Raw genomic sequence first — 15,920 nt, 5'->3', positions numbered from 1 at the left:
AAAACCGAGATTATCGAATTTGGGCAAAAACCACCTGTCTGGAGCAGCCTATGGTGGCCTCAGGAGGCAGGCGCCTGCCCGAATCCGGTTGACAAAGTTAGAAACCTCGGTTTCCTGGTTGATAAAGATCTCTCTTGTAAAGCGCAGATCAACCAGATTACCTCAACCTGCTTTTACACCATCAAGATTCTTAGAAAAATTTTACCCTATATCCCTATAACTTTAAAAAAGACTGTAATGGGCGCACTGATAATGTCCCGAGTAGATTACTGTAATGCACTCTACTTGGGCACAGGGGAAAAACAAATTAACAAACTCCAGGCTATTCAAAACGCCGCCGCTAGGGTTCTGCTCAACCTGCCCTACCGTCATCCAACGTCAAAAGCCATCAGGGAACTTCATTGGCTCCCAGTTAGAGCCAGAATACAATTCAAGGCTCTCTGCCTGGTACATAAATCCTTATATGGTACAGGATCAGATGACTTGTCCAAACTTCTTCCTCGCTATGTACCATCGCGTACGCTAAGATCAGCCAATCATGATCTGATATGCCATCCAAAAATTAGAAGAGCGCGGTGGGGTGGCAGGTCCTTTTCGCACCAGGCCTCTAGATTATGGAATTCTCTGCCCTCTCACCTGCGCTCACAAAAATCCAAACAATGTTTCAGAAAAGCATTAAAGACCTGGCTCTTTTCTTCCAATTGAGATCCGCTTCCACCGCTCTCAATGTCTCTATAGCGCCAAGACGCCTCGGCATTCGTGCGCTCTATAAATATTTCAGTATTCAGTAGTATTCAGTATACAAATAGCTCATACGCACAGTCCATTTAAAATGTACTCTTTACTATCCATGTTCGAAAAACAAAGCTTTTTTTATAAATAACATACCAAATTATCAACTGATGGTGAGAGGTGCCTTTCAAAGAGAACCTCTTGCAAAAACCACAAGTCCAAGAAAGCTCAACAGCTTCTAATAAGTATTCATATACTCAACAGTTAAGTTACAAGAAACCAAAGAAATCAAAAAAGAAATGACAAACTAAAAAAGAAATTAGAAACTGATAGACTTTCTTACACCCAAAAATAAAAGCTAACCACTCAGTTTGTGTTCTCTTCCTCCAATCCTCCTGAAAGGAACAGGAACGATCATCAATAGCAAACAGCAGCTACATGAATGCAACACTGTTCACTCACTTCACGCCCAAAAGAGAAAACTACAATTCTTCCTCATGGTTAGCGAAGACCAGACACTTTCAAACACATTTCCTCAGTTAAAAACTATAGAAATGATCCCTGAAAGTATAGTCTTAACAAAATTCTTTATAGCTCACACAGACAGAAAGGGTGGAAACCCTTCCTACTTACAGTAAGACAAGGTTCGGCATCATCAACGGAAATAAAAACATATAAATATAAACATATTTTTTACTCCACAAGATAATATTCCACAGATGCACACGCATACGCCTTTATTTACATTAAAGCCTACTCAATAGATCCTGGTGAGACACTGCTTTATAAATTTGCATATTTTAAATCAGCAACCAATCAAATTCAGCCTGCCTGTTCCTGACCCAATGCTGTACCACAGGGAGAGTTGGAAAATTCTTCAAAAAACTGCAGGTTCCACAAGATCATACAGATGATTTTTAATCCAAATAGTTGGTCCAGATTAGCATCTGTCAAACAGCCAAAAGAGTGACACTGATCACTAGCGAGAAGGGACCTGCTAAGGTTGCAAGCGTGGAAACAAACGTTGTAGCATTCAAGCTACCTTTAAATTTTGAACAGTTGCACCACAGATCAAATGTACGGCAACATCTTTGATTAGTTTCCCCAAACAAACTAAGGGGCATATCAGCAACAACCGGCGATAATTATCGCTAAGCGCACTTAGCGCTAGGATAATTATCGCCGGCTAGCGTGGATTATTATCGCTGAGATAACGTGCTATTAGCAACGCTTATCTCAAAAACAATAAAAATCCTAACGCTAACTGCCTAACGTGAGATTATCGCTGGAAACCCAGCGATAATGTCACGAAGTGTGGCGTTAGCTTGCTGATAGGGACTCACAAACGTAGCCATGATATCCACCTTACATAGGATACCATGGCTAAGTCAGTCCTGAAGCAGGCGTAAGGAAAGTAGCAATAACAGGGGTTATCGCTACTTTTCCTGCCGCTATGCTTCATAGCGTGGGCCTTGATGATAGGAGAAATGTCGCTTAGCGACATTTCTCCTGTCATGTCAGGTCAGGTACGCCCACTTTGCATCTCATTAGAGATGCAAAGCTGGGCGTTAGGAATCCCGACGCTAATGCAAGGTTTCACGCGTTAGCGTGACCTTGCTAATTAGGCGATCATTTTTTATCACCAGCTTGATGATATGCCCCTAACTGTTCCCCAGTTCACATGTAAGACTCTAAGCAGACGATGAACTTCGACGGGGGTCCAGACTTAGTGAAAAACCTCTTGAAGCACATACGGGAGATAACGGAACCTATCACTTTCAGAAGAGCCCTGAATGCCTGGCTATCTAAGAAAGCGTTCACATGAACAACTTGTACTACCACCCAGCTTGAATTCATGCAGCTTTTCAAAGCTAAAAGACCTTTAGGTGTCTCAACACTACAGAAGTATCCAAAATATAGTTTATGTTTTGTGTACAGAAGACTTTTTACACTGGGAAGTGAATACTTGCCAGAAACGTTTTGTATCTAATATTGATTAGAACAGGAATTGAACTTTTCAGTATATAATTCCGTTTTACAGCATATCCTCAAATGAAGAAAGGAACAGCCATCAACAGTAGACAGTTGTTTCAAAAATTAAACTCTGCCTGTGCCCTTCCTTTTTAGATCAGAACTTATCTGCAACACCTTTGGGCCACTTACAAATACTATTTCAATCTTGATTCTACATAACATATCAAGACAAAGAGTTTTATAACTCTATTCCAAGCTGTCCAAGGGTTACAGGAAGATATCACAAGAGCATTTTTTCTGCCACCTGGCTAAGCTCTCAGCAGATCAGTGATAGATAATTAAAACCTGACGCTGCAATCTATGCAGCTAACTAAAGTTTAATTCAGCATGATAGACTAAAGTTGAAGGCACTGGACAAACACAAGAAAGGGGACCAGGAAAATCGCCTCTTGGGGCAGGCTAAAAGGCTATCACAATATGGTCTCAACTTTGTAATTTTTACGTAAAAACAGACCATGGCTGGAAAAGCAGTCGGGCGATGCCCCAGACTCTTACAAAGCCAAGAAGAGGCAAAGGCTCTGGGTATTCACCTGGCCTGTCACCAAACTGTAAACTTCTAGAATTTACGGCCTGGCGCCAGCCCACCTACCTCGTTTCATAGGTGTCGCAGCATAGTGGATATCCAAAATGGTGGCATTTGGGGTTCTAGCCATTACAGCTATAGAACTTTCAAGGCACAGGGCTTATTTTACTATTTACAACCAGCTGATATTCCGATTCTCTACATGAGGCTCTCAATCTTCCAGTGTTCTAAAATACCATAGGACAACGCTACAGGGGGCTACAATGGTCATTAAATACCCTCTGTTTGAGTTATAGACTCAAGTTAAAGCTGAGCTTCTATATCGAGGGGATAGAACATTTAATCAATGTGATACCCGAGGCAGAAAGTCTATACTGATATCACAACATTCCCGTCAATGAAGTAAGAATACTCTAACTTGAACCAGGAGAACCAAAAAAATGGCACTTGCTGGAACAGGTGGCTCGTTCTGACCATTATTCGATCGTTGCAACTCCTCTGTCCCCCAATGGATCTTGCAAAATTCCAAAGTTCGAATGCATCAAGCCCTTGATGTACTAAGGGTTGCACAGGGGCTTGTTGGGAGCTGCAAGATTTTGTGCTGAGCACGCAAGCTTTTATAATGAAAAGTAAACAGACGCAGTCCCTTACTTCTGCTTTGCACCGCACGAATTCCTGTGAAAACTTTAACAAATACCAAAGGAGTCGTTTTTCATCCTTAGCAGTCTAAGATCCACCGCAGACTGGTAAGTTGTAAGAAGCCAGGGTGTTACGCTTCCTCTTACTCTAAACGGCCTAACTAGCATTAGCAGGTTTCTTTAAACAGTCTATTCGAAAGAGTGATAAATCGTTTGAGTAGCAGTAGTTGCCTTGCAGAAGTCTAGGCTCTACAAATAGCTCATACGCACAGTCCATTTAAAATGTACTCTTTACTATCCATGTTCAAAAAACAAAGCTTATTTTATAAATAACATACCAAATTATCAACTGATGGTGAGAGGTGCCTTTCAAAGAGAACCTCTTGCAAAAACCACAAGTCCAAGAAAGCTCAACAGCTTCTAATAAGTATTCATATACTCAACAGTTAAGTTACAAGAAACCAAAGAAATCAAAAAAGAAATGACAAACTAAACAAGAAATTAGAAACTGATAGACTTTCTTACACCCAAAAATAAAAGCTAACCACTCAGTTTGTGTTCTCTTTCTCCAATCCTCCTGAAAGGAACAGGAACGACCATCAATAGCAAACAGCAGCTACATGAATGCAACACTGTTCACTCACTTCACGCCCAAAAGAGAAAACTACAATTCTTCCTCGTGGTTAGCGAAGACCAGACACTTTCAAACACATTTCCTCAGTTAAAAACTATAGAAATGATCCCTGAAAGTATAGTCTTAACAAAATTCTTTATAGCTCACACAGACAGAAAGGGTGGAAACCCTTCCTACTTACAGTAAGACAAGGTTCGGCATCATCAACGGAAATAAAAACATATAAATATAAACATATTTTTTACTCCACAAGATAATATTCCACAGATGCACACGCATACGCCTTTATTTACATTAAAGCCTACTCAATAGATCCTGGTGAGACACTGCTTTATAAATTTGCATATTTTAAATCAGCAACCAATCAAATTCAGCCTGCCTGTTCCTGACCCAATGCTGTACCACAGGGAGAGTTGGAAAATTCTTCAAAAAACTGCAGGTTCCACAAGATCATACAGATGATTTTTAATCCAAATAGTTGGTCCAGATTAGCATCTGTCAAACAGCCAAAAGAGTGACACTGATCACTAGCGAGAAGGGACCTGCTAAGGTTGCAAGCGTGGAAACAAACGTTGTAGCATTCAAGCTACCTTTAAATTTTGAACAGTTGCACCACAGATCAAATGTACGGCAACATCTTTGATTAGTTTCCCCAAACAAACTAAGGGGCATATCAGCAACAACCGGCGATAATTATCGCTAAGCGCACTTAGCGCTAGGATAATTATCGCCGGCTAGCGTGGATTATTATCGCTGAGATAACGTGCTATTAGCAACGCTTATCTCAAAAACAATAAAAATCCTAACGCTAACTGCCTAACGTGAGATTATCGCTGGAAACCCAGCGATAATGTCACGAAGTGTGGCGTTAGCTTGCTGATAGGGACTCACAAACTTAGCCATGATATCCACCTTACATAGGATACCATGGCTAAGTCAGTCCTGAAGCAGGCGTAAGGAAAGTAGCAATAACAGGGGTTATCGCTACTTTTCCTGCCGCTATGCTTCATAGCGTGGGCCTTGATGATAGGAGAAATGTCGCTTAGCGACATTTCTCCTGTCATGTCAGGTCAGGTACGCCCACTTTGCATCTCATTAGAGATGCAAAGCTGGGCGTTAGGAATCCCGACGCTAATGCAAGGTTTCACGCGTTAGCGTGACCTTGCTAATTAGGCGATCATTTTTTATCACCAGCTTGATGATATGCCCCTAACTGTTCCCCAGTTCACATGTAAGACTCTAAGCAGACGATGAACTTCGACGGGGGTCCAGACTTAGTGAAAAACCTCTTGCAGCACATACGGGAGATAACGGAACCTATCACTTTCAGAAGAGCCCTGAATGCCTGGCTATCTAAGAAAGCGTTCACATGAACAACTTGTACTACCACCCAGCTTGAATTCATGCAGCTTTTCAAAGCTAAAAGACCTTTAGGTGTCTCAGCACTACAGAAGTATCCAAAATATAGTTTATGTTTTGTGTACAGAAGACTTTTTACACTGGGAAGTGAATACTTGCCAGAAACGTTTTGTATCTAATATTTATTAGAACAGGAATTGAACTTTTCAGTATATAATTCCGTTTTACAGCATATCCTCAAATGAAGAAAGGAACGGCCATCAACAGTAGACAGTTGTTTCAAAAATTAAACTCTGCCTGTGCCCTTCCTTTTTAGATCAGAACTTATCTGCAACACCTTTGGGCCACTTACAAATACTATTTCAATCTTGATTCTACATAACATATCAAGACAAAGAGTTTTGTAACTCTATGCCAAGCTGTCCAAGGGTTACAGGAAGATATCACAAGAGCATTTTTTCTGCCACCTGGCTAAGCTCTCAGCAGATCAGTGATAGATAATTAAAACCTGACGCTGCAATCTATGCAGCTAACTAAAGTTTAATTCAGCATGATAGACTAAAGTTGAAGGCACTGGACAAACACAAGAAAGGGGACCAGGAAAATCGCCTCTTGGGGCAGGCTAAAAGGCTATCACAATATGGTCTCAACTTTGTAATTTTTACGTAAAAACAGACCATGGCTGGAAAAGCAGTCGGGCGATGCCCCAGACTCTTACAAAGCCAAGAAGAGGCAAAGGCTCTGGGTATTCACCTGGCCTGTCACCAAACTGTAAACTTCTACAATTTACGGCCTGGCGCCAGCCCACCTACCTCGTTTCATAGGTGTCGCAGCATAGTGGATATCCAAAATGGTGGCATTTGGGGTTCTAGCCATTACAGCTATAGAACTTTCAAGGCACAGGGCTTATTTTACTATTTACAACCAGCTGATATTCCGATTCTCTACATGAGGCTCTCAATCTTCCAGTGTTCTAAAATACCATAGGACAACGCTACAGGGGGCTACAATGGTCATTAAATACCCTCTGTTTGAGTTATAGACTCAAGTTAAAGCTGAGCTTCTATATCGAGGGGATAGAACATTTAATCAATGTGATACCCGAGGCAGAAAGTCTATACTGATATCACAACATTCCCGTCAATGAAGTAAGAATACTCTAACTTGAACCAGGAGAACCAAAAAAATGGCACTTGCTGGAGCAGGTGGCTCGTTCTGACCATTATTCGATCGTTGCAACTCCTCTGTCCCCCAATGGATCTTGCAAAATTCCAAAGTTCGAATGCATCAAGCCCTTGATGTACTAAGGGTTGCACAGGGGCTTGTTGGGAGCTGCAAGATTTTGTGCTGAGCACGCAAGCTTTTATAATGAAAAGTAAACATACGCAGTCCCTTACTTCTGCTTTGCACCGCACGAATTCCTGTGAAAACTTTAACAAATACCAAAGGAGTAGTTTTTCATCCTTAGCAGTCTAAGATCCACCGCAGACTTGTAAGTTGTAAGAAGCCAGGGTGTAACGCTTCCTCTTACTCTAAATGGCCTAACTAGCATTAGCAGGTTTCTTTAAACAGTCTATTCGAAAGAGTGATAAATCGTTTGAGTAGCAGTAGTTGCCTTGCAGAAGTCTAGGCTCTACAAATAGCTCATACGCACAGTCCATTTAAAATGTACTCTTTACTATCCATGTTCGAAAAACAAAGCTTTTTTTATAAATAACATACCAAATTATCAACTGATGGTGAGAGGTGCCTTTCAAAGAGAACCTCTTGCAAAAACCACAAGTCCAAGAAAGCTCAACAGCTTCTAATAAGTATTCATATACTCAACAGTTAAGTTACAAGAAACCAAAGAAATCAAAAAAGAAATGACAAACTAAACAAGAAATTAGAAACTGATAGACTTTCTTACACCCAAAAATAAAAGCTAACCACTCAGTTTGTGTTCTCTTCCTCCAATCCTCCTGAAAGGAACAGGAACGATCATCAATAGCAAACAGCAGCTACATGAATGCAACACTGTTCACTCACTTCACGCCCAAAAGAGAAAACTACAATTCTTCCACGTGGTTAGCGAAGACCAGACACTTTCAAACACATTTCCTCAGTTAAAAACTATAGAAATGATCGCTGAAAGTATAGTCTTAACAAAATTCTTTATAGCTCACACAGACAGAAAGGGTGGAAACCCTTCCTACTTACAGTAAGACAAGGTTCGGCATCATCAACGGAAATAAAAACATATAAATATAAACATATTTTTTACTCCACAAGATAATATTCCACAGATGCACACGCATACGCCTTTATTTACATTAAAGCCTACTCAATAGATCCTGGTGAGACACTGCTTTATAAATTTGCATATTTTAAATCAGCAACCAATCAAATTCAGCCTGCCTGTTCCTGACCCAATGCTGTACCACAGGGAGAGTTGGAAAATTCTTCAAAAAACTGCAGGTTCCACAAGATCATACAGATGATTTTTAATCCAAATAGTTGGTCCAGATTAGCATCTGTCAAACAGCCAAAAGAGTGACACTGATCACTAGCGAGAAGGGACCTGCTAAGGTTGCAAGCGTGGAAACAAACGTTGTAGCATTCAAGCTACCTTTAAATTTTGAACAGTTGCACCACAGATCAAATGTACGGCAACATCTTTGATTAGTTTCCCCAAACAAACTAAGGGGCATATCAGCAACAACCGGCGATAATTATCGCTAAGCGCACTTAGCGCTAGGATAATTATCGCCGGCTAGCGTGGATTATTATCGCTGAGATAACGTGCTATTAGCAACGCTTATCTCAAAAACGATAAAAATCCTAACGCTAACTGCCTAACGTGAGATTATCGCTGGAAACCCAGCGATAATGTCACGAAGTGTGGCGTTAGCTTGCTGATAGGGACTCACAAACGTAGCCATGATATCCACCTTACATAGGATACCATGGCTAAGTCAGTCCTGAAGCAGGCGTAAGGAAAGTAGCAATAACAGGGGTTATCGCTACTTTTCCTGCCGCTATGCTTCATAGCGTGGGCCTTGATGATAGGAGAAATGTCGCTTAGCGACATTTCTCCTGTCATGTCAGGTCAGGTACGCCCACTTTGCATCTCATTAGAGATGCAAAGCTGGGCGTTAGGAATCCCGACGCTAATGCAAGGTTTCACGCGTTAGCGTGACCTTGCTAATTAGGCGATCATTTTTTATCACCAGCTTGATGATATGCCCCTAACTGTTCCCCAGTTCACATGTAAGACTCTAAGCAGACGATGAACTTCGACGGGGGTCCAGACTTAGTGAAAAACCTCTTGAAGCACATACGGGAGATAACGGAACCTATCACTTTCAGAAGAGCCCTGAATGCCTGGCTATCTAAGAAAGCGTTCACATGAACAACTTGTACTACCACCCAGCTTGAATTCATGCAGCTTTTCAAAGCTAAAAGACCTTTAGGTGTCTCAACACTACAGAAGTATCCAAAATATAGTTTATGTTTTGTGTACAGAAGACTTTTTACACTGGGAAGTGAATACTTGCCAGAAACGTTTTGTATCTAATATTGATTAGAACAGGAATTGAACTTTTCAGTATATAATTCCGTTTTACAGCATATCCTCAAATGAAGAAAGGAACGGCCATCAACAGTAGACAGTTGTTTCAAAAATTAAACTCTGCCTGTGCCCTTCCTTTTTAGATCAGAACTTATCTGCAACACCTTTGGGCCACTTACAAATACTATTTCAATCTTGATTCTACATAACATATCAAGACAAAGAGTTTTGTAACTCTATGCCAAGCTGTCCAAGGGTTACAGGAAGATATCACAAGAGCATTTTTTCTGCCACCTGGCTAAGCTCTCAGCAGATCAGTGATAGATAATTAAAACCTGACGCTGCAATCTATGCAGCTAACTAAAGTTTAATTCAGCATGATAGACTAAAGTTGAAGGCACTGGACAAACACAAGAAAGGGGACCAGGAAAATCGCCTCTTGGGGCAGGCTAAAAGGCTATCACAATATGGTCTCAACTTTGTAATTTTTACGTAAAAACAGACCATGGCTGGAAAAGCAGTCGGGCGATGCCCCAGACTCTTACAAAGCCAAGAAGAGGCAAAGGCTCTGGGTATTCACCTGGCCTGTCACCAAACTGTAAACTTCTAGAATTTACGGCCTGGCGCCAGCCCACCTACCTCGTTTCATAGGTGTCGCAGCATAGTGGATATCCAAAATGGTGGCATTTGGGGTTCTAGCCATTACAGCTATAGAACTTTCAAGGCACAGGGCTTATTTTACTATTTACAACCAGCTGATATTCCGATTCTCTACATGAGGCTCTCAATCTTCCAGTGTTCTAAAATACCATAGGACAACGCTACAGGGGGCTACAATGGTCATTAAATACCCTCTGTTTGAGTTATAGACTCAAGTTAAAGCTGAGCTTCTATATCGAGGGGATAGAACATTTAATCAATGTGATACCCGAGGCAGAAAGTCTATACTGATATCACAACATTCCCGTCAATGAAGTAAGAATACTCTAACTTGAACCAGGAGAACCAAAAAAATGGCACTTGCTGGAGCAGGTGGCTCGTTCTGACCATTATTCGATCGTTGCAACTCCTCTGTCCCCCAATGGATCTTGCAAAATTCCAAAGTTCGAATGCATCAAGCCCTTGATGTACTAAGGGTTGCACAGGGGCTTGTTGGGAGCTGCAAGATTTTGTGCTGAGCACGCAAGCTTTTATAATGAAAAGTAAACAGACGCAGTCCCTTACTTCTGCTTTGCACCGCACGAATTCCTGTGAAAACTTTAACAAATACCAAAGGAGTAGTTTTTCATCCTTAGCAGTCTAAGATCCACCGCAGCCTTGTAAGTTGTAAGAAGCCAGGGTGTTACGCTTCCTCTTACTCTAAACGGCCTAACTAGCATTAGCAGGTTTCTTTAAACAGTCTATTCGAAAGAGTGATAAATCTTTTGAGTAGCAGTAGTTGCCTTGCAGAAGTCTAGGCTCTACAAATAGCTCATACGCACAGTCCATTTAAAATGTACTCTTTACTATCCATGTTCGAAAAACAAAGCTTTTTTTATAAATAACATACCAAATTATCAACTGATGGTGAGAGGTGCCTTTCAAAGAGAACCTCTTGCAAAAACCACAAGTCCAAGAAAGCTCAACAGCTTCTAATAAGTATTCATATACTCAACAGTTAAGTTACAAGAAACCAAAGAAATCAAAAAAGAAATGACAAACTAAACAAGAAATTAGAAACTGATAGACTTTCTTACACCCAAAAATAAAAGCTAACCACTCAGTTTGTTTTCTCTTTCTCCAATCCTCCTGAAAGGAACAGGAACGATCATCAATAGCAAACAGCAGCTACATGAATGCAACACTGTTCACTCACTTCACGCCCAAAAGAGAAAACTACAATTCTTCCTCGTGGTTAGCAAAAACCAGACACTTTCAAACACATTTACTCAGTTAAAAACTATAGAAATGATCCCTGAAAGTATAGTCTTAACAAAATTCTTTATAGCTCACACAGACAGAAAGGGTGGAAACCCTTCCTACTTACAGTAAGACAAGGTTCGGCATCATCAACGGAAATAAAAACATATAAATATAAACATATTTTTTACTCCACAAGATAATATTCCACAGATGCACACGCATACGCCTTTATTTACATTAAAGCCTACTCAATAGATCCTGGTGAGACACTGCTTTATAAATTTGCATATTTTAAATCAGCAACCAATCAAATTCAGCCTGCCTGTTCCTGACCCAATGCTGTACCACAGGGAGAGTTGGAAAATTCTTCAAAAAACTGCAGGTTCCACAAGATCATACAGATGATTTTTAATCCGAATAGTTGGTCCAGATTAGCATCTGTCAAACAGCCAAAAGACTGACACTGATCACTAGCGAGAAGGGACCTGCTAAGGTTGCAAGCGTGGAAACAAACGTTGTAGCATTCAAGCTACCTTTAAATTTTGAACAGTTGCACCACAGATCAAATGTACCGCAACATCTTTGATTAGTTTCCCCAAACAAACTAAGGGGCATATCAGCAACAACCGGCGATAATTATCGCTAAGCGCACTTAGCGCTAGGATAATTATCGCCGGCTAGCGTGGATTATTATCGCTGAGATAACGTGCTATTAGCAACGCTTATCTCAAAAACGATAAAAATCCTAACGCTAACTGCCTAACGTGAGATAATCGCTGGAAACCCAGCGATAATGTCACGAAGTGTGGCGTTAGCTTGCTGATAGGGACTCACAAACTTAGCCATGATATCCACCTTACATAGGATACCATGGCTAAGTCAGTCCTGAAGCAGGCGTAAGGAAAGTAGCAATAACAGGGGTTATCGCTACTTTTCCTGCCGCTATGCTTCATAGCGTGGGCCTTGATGATAGGAGAAATGTCGCTTAGCGACATTTCTCCTGTCATGTCAGGTCAGGTACGCCCACTTTGCATCTCATTAGAGATGCAAAGCTGGGCGTTAGGAATCCCGACGCTAATGCAAGGTTTCACGCGTTAGCGTGACCTTGCTAATTAGGCGATCATTTTTTATCACCAGCTTGATGATATGCCCCTAACTGTTCCCCAGTTCACATGTAAGACTCTAAGCAGACGATGAACTTCGACGGGGGTCCAGACTTAGTGAAAAACCTCTTGCAGCACATACGGGAGATAACGGAACCTATCACTTTCAGAAGAGCCCTGAATGCCTGGCTATCTAAGAAAGCGTTCACATGAACAACTTGTACTACCACCCAGCTTGAATTCATGCAGCTTTTCAAAGCTAAAAGACCTTTAGGTGTCTCAGCACTACAGAAGTATCCAAAATATAGTTTATGTTTTGTGTACAGAAGACTTTTTACACTGGGAAGTGAATACTTGCCAGAAACGTTTTGTATCTAATATTGATTAGAACAGGAATTGAACTTTTCAGTATATAATTCCGTTTTACAGCATATCCTCAAATGAAGAAAGGAACGGCCATCAACAGTAGACAGTTGTTTCAAAAATTAAACTCTGCCTGTGCCCTTCCTTTTTAGATCAGAACTTATCTGCAACACCTTTGGGCCACTTACAAATACTATTTCAATCTTGATTCTACATAACATATCAAGACAAAGAGTTTTGTAACTCTATGCCAAGCTGTCCAAGGGTTACAGGAAGATATCACAAGAGCATTTTTTCTGCCACCTGGCTAAGCTCTCAGCAGATCAGTGATAGATAATTAAAACCTGACGCTGCAATCTATGCAGCTAACTATAGTTTAATTCAGCATGATAGACTAAAGTTGAAGGCACTGGACAAACACAAGAAAGGGGACCAGGAAAATCGCCTCTTGGGGCAGGCTAAAAGGCTATCACAATATGGTCTCAACTTTGTAATTTTTACGTAAAAACAGACCATGGCTGGAAAAGCAGTCGGGCGATGCCCCAGACTCTTACAAAGCCAAGAAGAGGCAAAGGCTCTGGGTATTCACCTGGCCTGTCACCAAACTGTAAACTTCTACAATTTACGGCCTGGCGCCAGCCCACCTACCTCGTTTCATAGGTATTCGCAGCATAGTGGATATCCAAAATGGTGGCATTTGGGGTTCTAGCCATTACAGCTATAGAACTTTCAAGGCACAGGGCTTATTTTACTATTTACAACCAGCTGATATTCCGATTCTCTACATGAGGCTCTCAATCTTCCAGTGTTCTAAAATACCATAGGACAACGCTACAGGGGGCTACAATGGTCATTAAATACCCTCTGTTTGAGTTATAGACTCAAGTTAAAGCTGAGCTTCTATATCGAGGGGATAGAACATTTAATCAATGTGATACCCGAGGCAGAAAGTCTATACTGATATCACAAAATTCCCGTCAATGAAGTAAGAATACTCTAACTTGAACCAGGAGAACCAAAAAAATGGCACTTGCTGGAGCAGGTGGCTCGTTCTGACCATTATTCGATCGTTGCAACTCCTCTGTCCCCCAATGGATCTTGCAAAATTCCAAAGTTCGAATGCATCAAGCCCTTGATGTACTAAGGGTTGCACAGGGGCTTGTTGGGAGCTGCAAGATTTTGTGCTGAGCACGCAAGCTTTTATAATGAAAAGTAAACATACGCAGTCCCTTACTTCTGCTTTGCACCGCACGAATTCCTGTGAAAACTTTAACAAATACCAAAGGAGTAGTTTTTCATCCTTAGCAGTCTAAGATCCACCGCAGACTTGTAAGTTGTAAGAAGCCAGGGTGTAAAGCTTCCTCTTACTCTAAATGGCCTAACTAGCATTAGCAGGTTTCTTTAAACAGTCTATTCGAAAGAGTGATAAATCGTTTGAGTAGCAGTAGTTGCCTTGCAGAAGTCTAGGCTCTACAAATAGCTCATACGCACAGTCCATTTAAAATGTACTCTTTACTATCCATGTTCGAAAAACAAAGCTTTTTTTATAAATAACATACCAAATTATCAACTGATGGTGAGAGGTGCCTTTCAAAGAGAACCTCTTGCAAAAACCACAAGTCCAAGAAAGCTCAACAGCTTCTAATAAGTATTCATATACTCAACAGTTAAGTTACAAGAAACCAAAGAAATCAAAAAAGAAATGACAAACTAAACAAGAAATTAGAAACTGATAGACTTTCTTACACCCAAAAATAAAAGCTAACCACTCAGTTTGTGTTCTCTTCCTCCAATCCTCCTGAAAGGAACAGAAACGATCATCAATAGCAAACAGCAGCTACATGAATGCAACACTGTTCACTCACTTCACGCCCAAAAGAGAAAACTACAATTCTTCCTCGTGGTTAGCGAAGACCAGACACTTTCAAACACATTTCCTCAGTTAAAAACTATAGAAATGATCCCTGAAAGTATAGTCTTAACAAAATTCTTTATAGCTCACACAGACAGAAAGGGTGGAAACCCTTCCTACTTACAGTAAGACAAGGTTCGGCATCATCAACGGAAATAAAAACATATAAATATAAACATATTTTTTACTCCACAAGATAATATTCCACAGATGCACACGCATACGCCTTTATTTACATTAAAGCCTACTCAATAGATCCTGGTGAGACACTGCTTTATAAATTTGCATATTTTAAATCAGCAACCAATCAAATTCAGCCTGCCTGTTCCTGACCCAATGCTGTACCACAGGGAGAGTTGGAAAATTCTTCAAAAAACTGCAGGTTCCACAAGATCATACAGATGATTTTTAATCCAAATAGTTGGTCCAGATTAGCATCTGTCAAACAGCCAAAAGAGTGACACTGATCACTAGCGAGAAGGGACCTGCTAAGGTTGCAAGCGTGGAAACAAACGTTGTAGCATTCAAGCTACCTTTAAATTTTGAACAGTTGCACCACAGATCAAATGTACGGCAACATCTTTGATTAGTTTCCCCAAACAAACTAAGGGGCATATCAGCAACAACCGGCGATAATTATCGCTAAGCGCACTTAGCGCTAGGATAATTATCGCCGGCTAGCGTGGATTATTATCGCTGAGATAACGTGCTATTAGCAACGCTTATCTCAAAAACGATAAAAATCCTAACGCTAACTGCCTAACGTGAGATTATCGCTGGAAACCCAGCGATAATGTCACGAAGTGTGGCGTTAGCTTGCTGATAGGGACTCACAAACTTAGCCATGATATCCACCTTACATAGGATACCATGGCTAAGTCAGTCCTGAAGCAGGCGTAAGGAAAGTAGCAATAACAGGGGTTATCGCTACTTTTCCTGCCGCTATGCTTCATAGCGTGGGCCTTGATGATAGGAGAAATGTCGCTTAGCGACATTTCTCCTGTCATGTCAGGTCAGGTACGCCCACTTTGCATCTCATTAGAGATGCAAAGCTGGGCGTTAGGAATCCCGACGCTAATGCAAGGTTTCACGCGTTAGCGTGACCTTGCTAATTAGGCGATCATTTTTTATCACCAGCTTGATGATATGCCCCTAACTGTTCCCCAGTTC

The 15,920-nt window shown here is 41.0% G+C and overlaps 5 non-coding genes across 5 annotated transcripts; all 5 read right to left on the bottom strand.

The window, feature by feature from the left end:
- Positions 1–1,093: 1,093 nt before the first annotated feature.
- On the bottom strand, positions 1,094–1,309 carry LOC146858549 (small nucleolar RNA U3). The gene has a single exon (XR_014980183.1). It is a non-coding gene; the product is annotated as a small nucleolar RNA U3 (small nucleolar RNA).
- Positions 1,310–4,470: 3,161 nt separating this feature from the next.
- On the bottom strand, positions 4,471–4,686 carry LOC146858548 (small nucleolar RNA U3). Its single transcript, XR_014980185.1, has one exon. It is a non-coding gene; the product is annotated as a small nucleolar RNA U3 (small nucleolar RNA).
- A 3,161-nt stretch (positions 4,687–7,847) lies between these two features.
- LOC146858547 (small nucleolar RNA U3) lies at positions 7,848–8,063 on the bottom strand. The gene has a single exon (XR_014980237.1). It is a non-coding gene; the product is annotated as a small nucleolar RNA U3 (small nucleolar RNA).
- A 3,161-nt stretch (positions 8,064–11,224) lies between these two features.
- Positions 11,225–11,440, bottom strand: LOC146858546 (small nucleolar RNA U3). The gene has a single exon (XR_014980629.1). It is a non-coding gene; the product is annotated as a small nucleolar RNA U3 (small nucleolar RNA).
- Positions 11,441–14,602: 3,162 nt separating this feature from the next.
- LOC146858545 (small nucleolar RNA U3) lies at positions 14,603–14,818 on the bottom strand. The gene has a single exon (XR_014980145.1). It is a non-coding gene; the product is annotated as a small nucleolar RNA U3 (small nucleolar RNA).
- Between the last annotated feature and the right edge of the window lie 1,102 nt (positions 14,819–15,920).

The sequence above is a fragment of the Triturus cristatus genome, chromosome 3_2 (assembly GCF_964204655.1).
Source record: "Triturus cristatus chromosome 3_2, aTriCri1.1, whole genome shotgun sequence".
Lineage (NCBI taxonomy): Eukaryota > Metazoa > Chordata > Amphibia > Caudata > Salamandridae > Triturus > Triturus cristatus.
The sequence above is the reverse complement of the archived record's forward strand: the minus strand, read 5'-3'. Positions and strand labels throughout refer to the sequence as shown.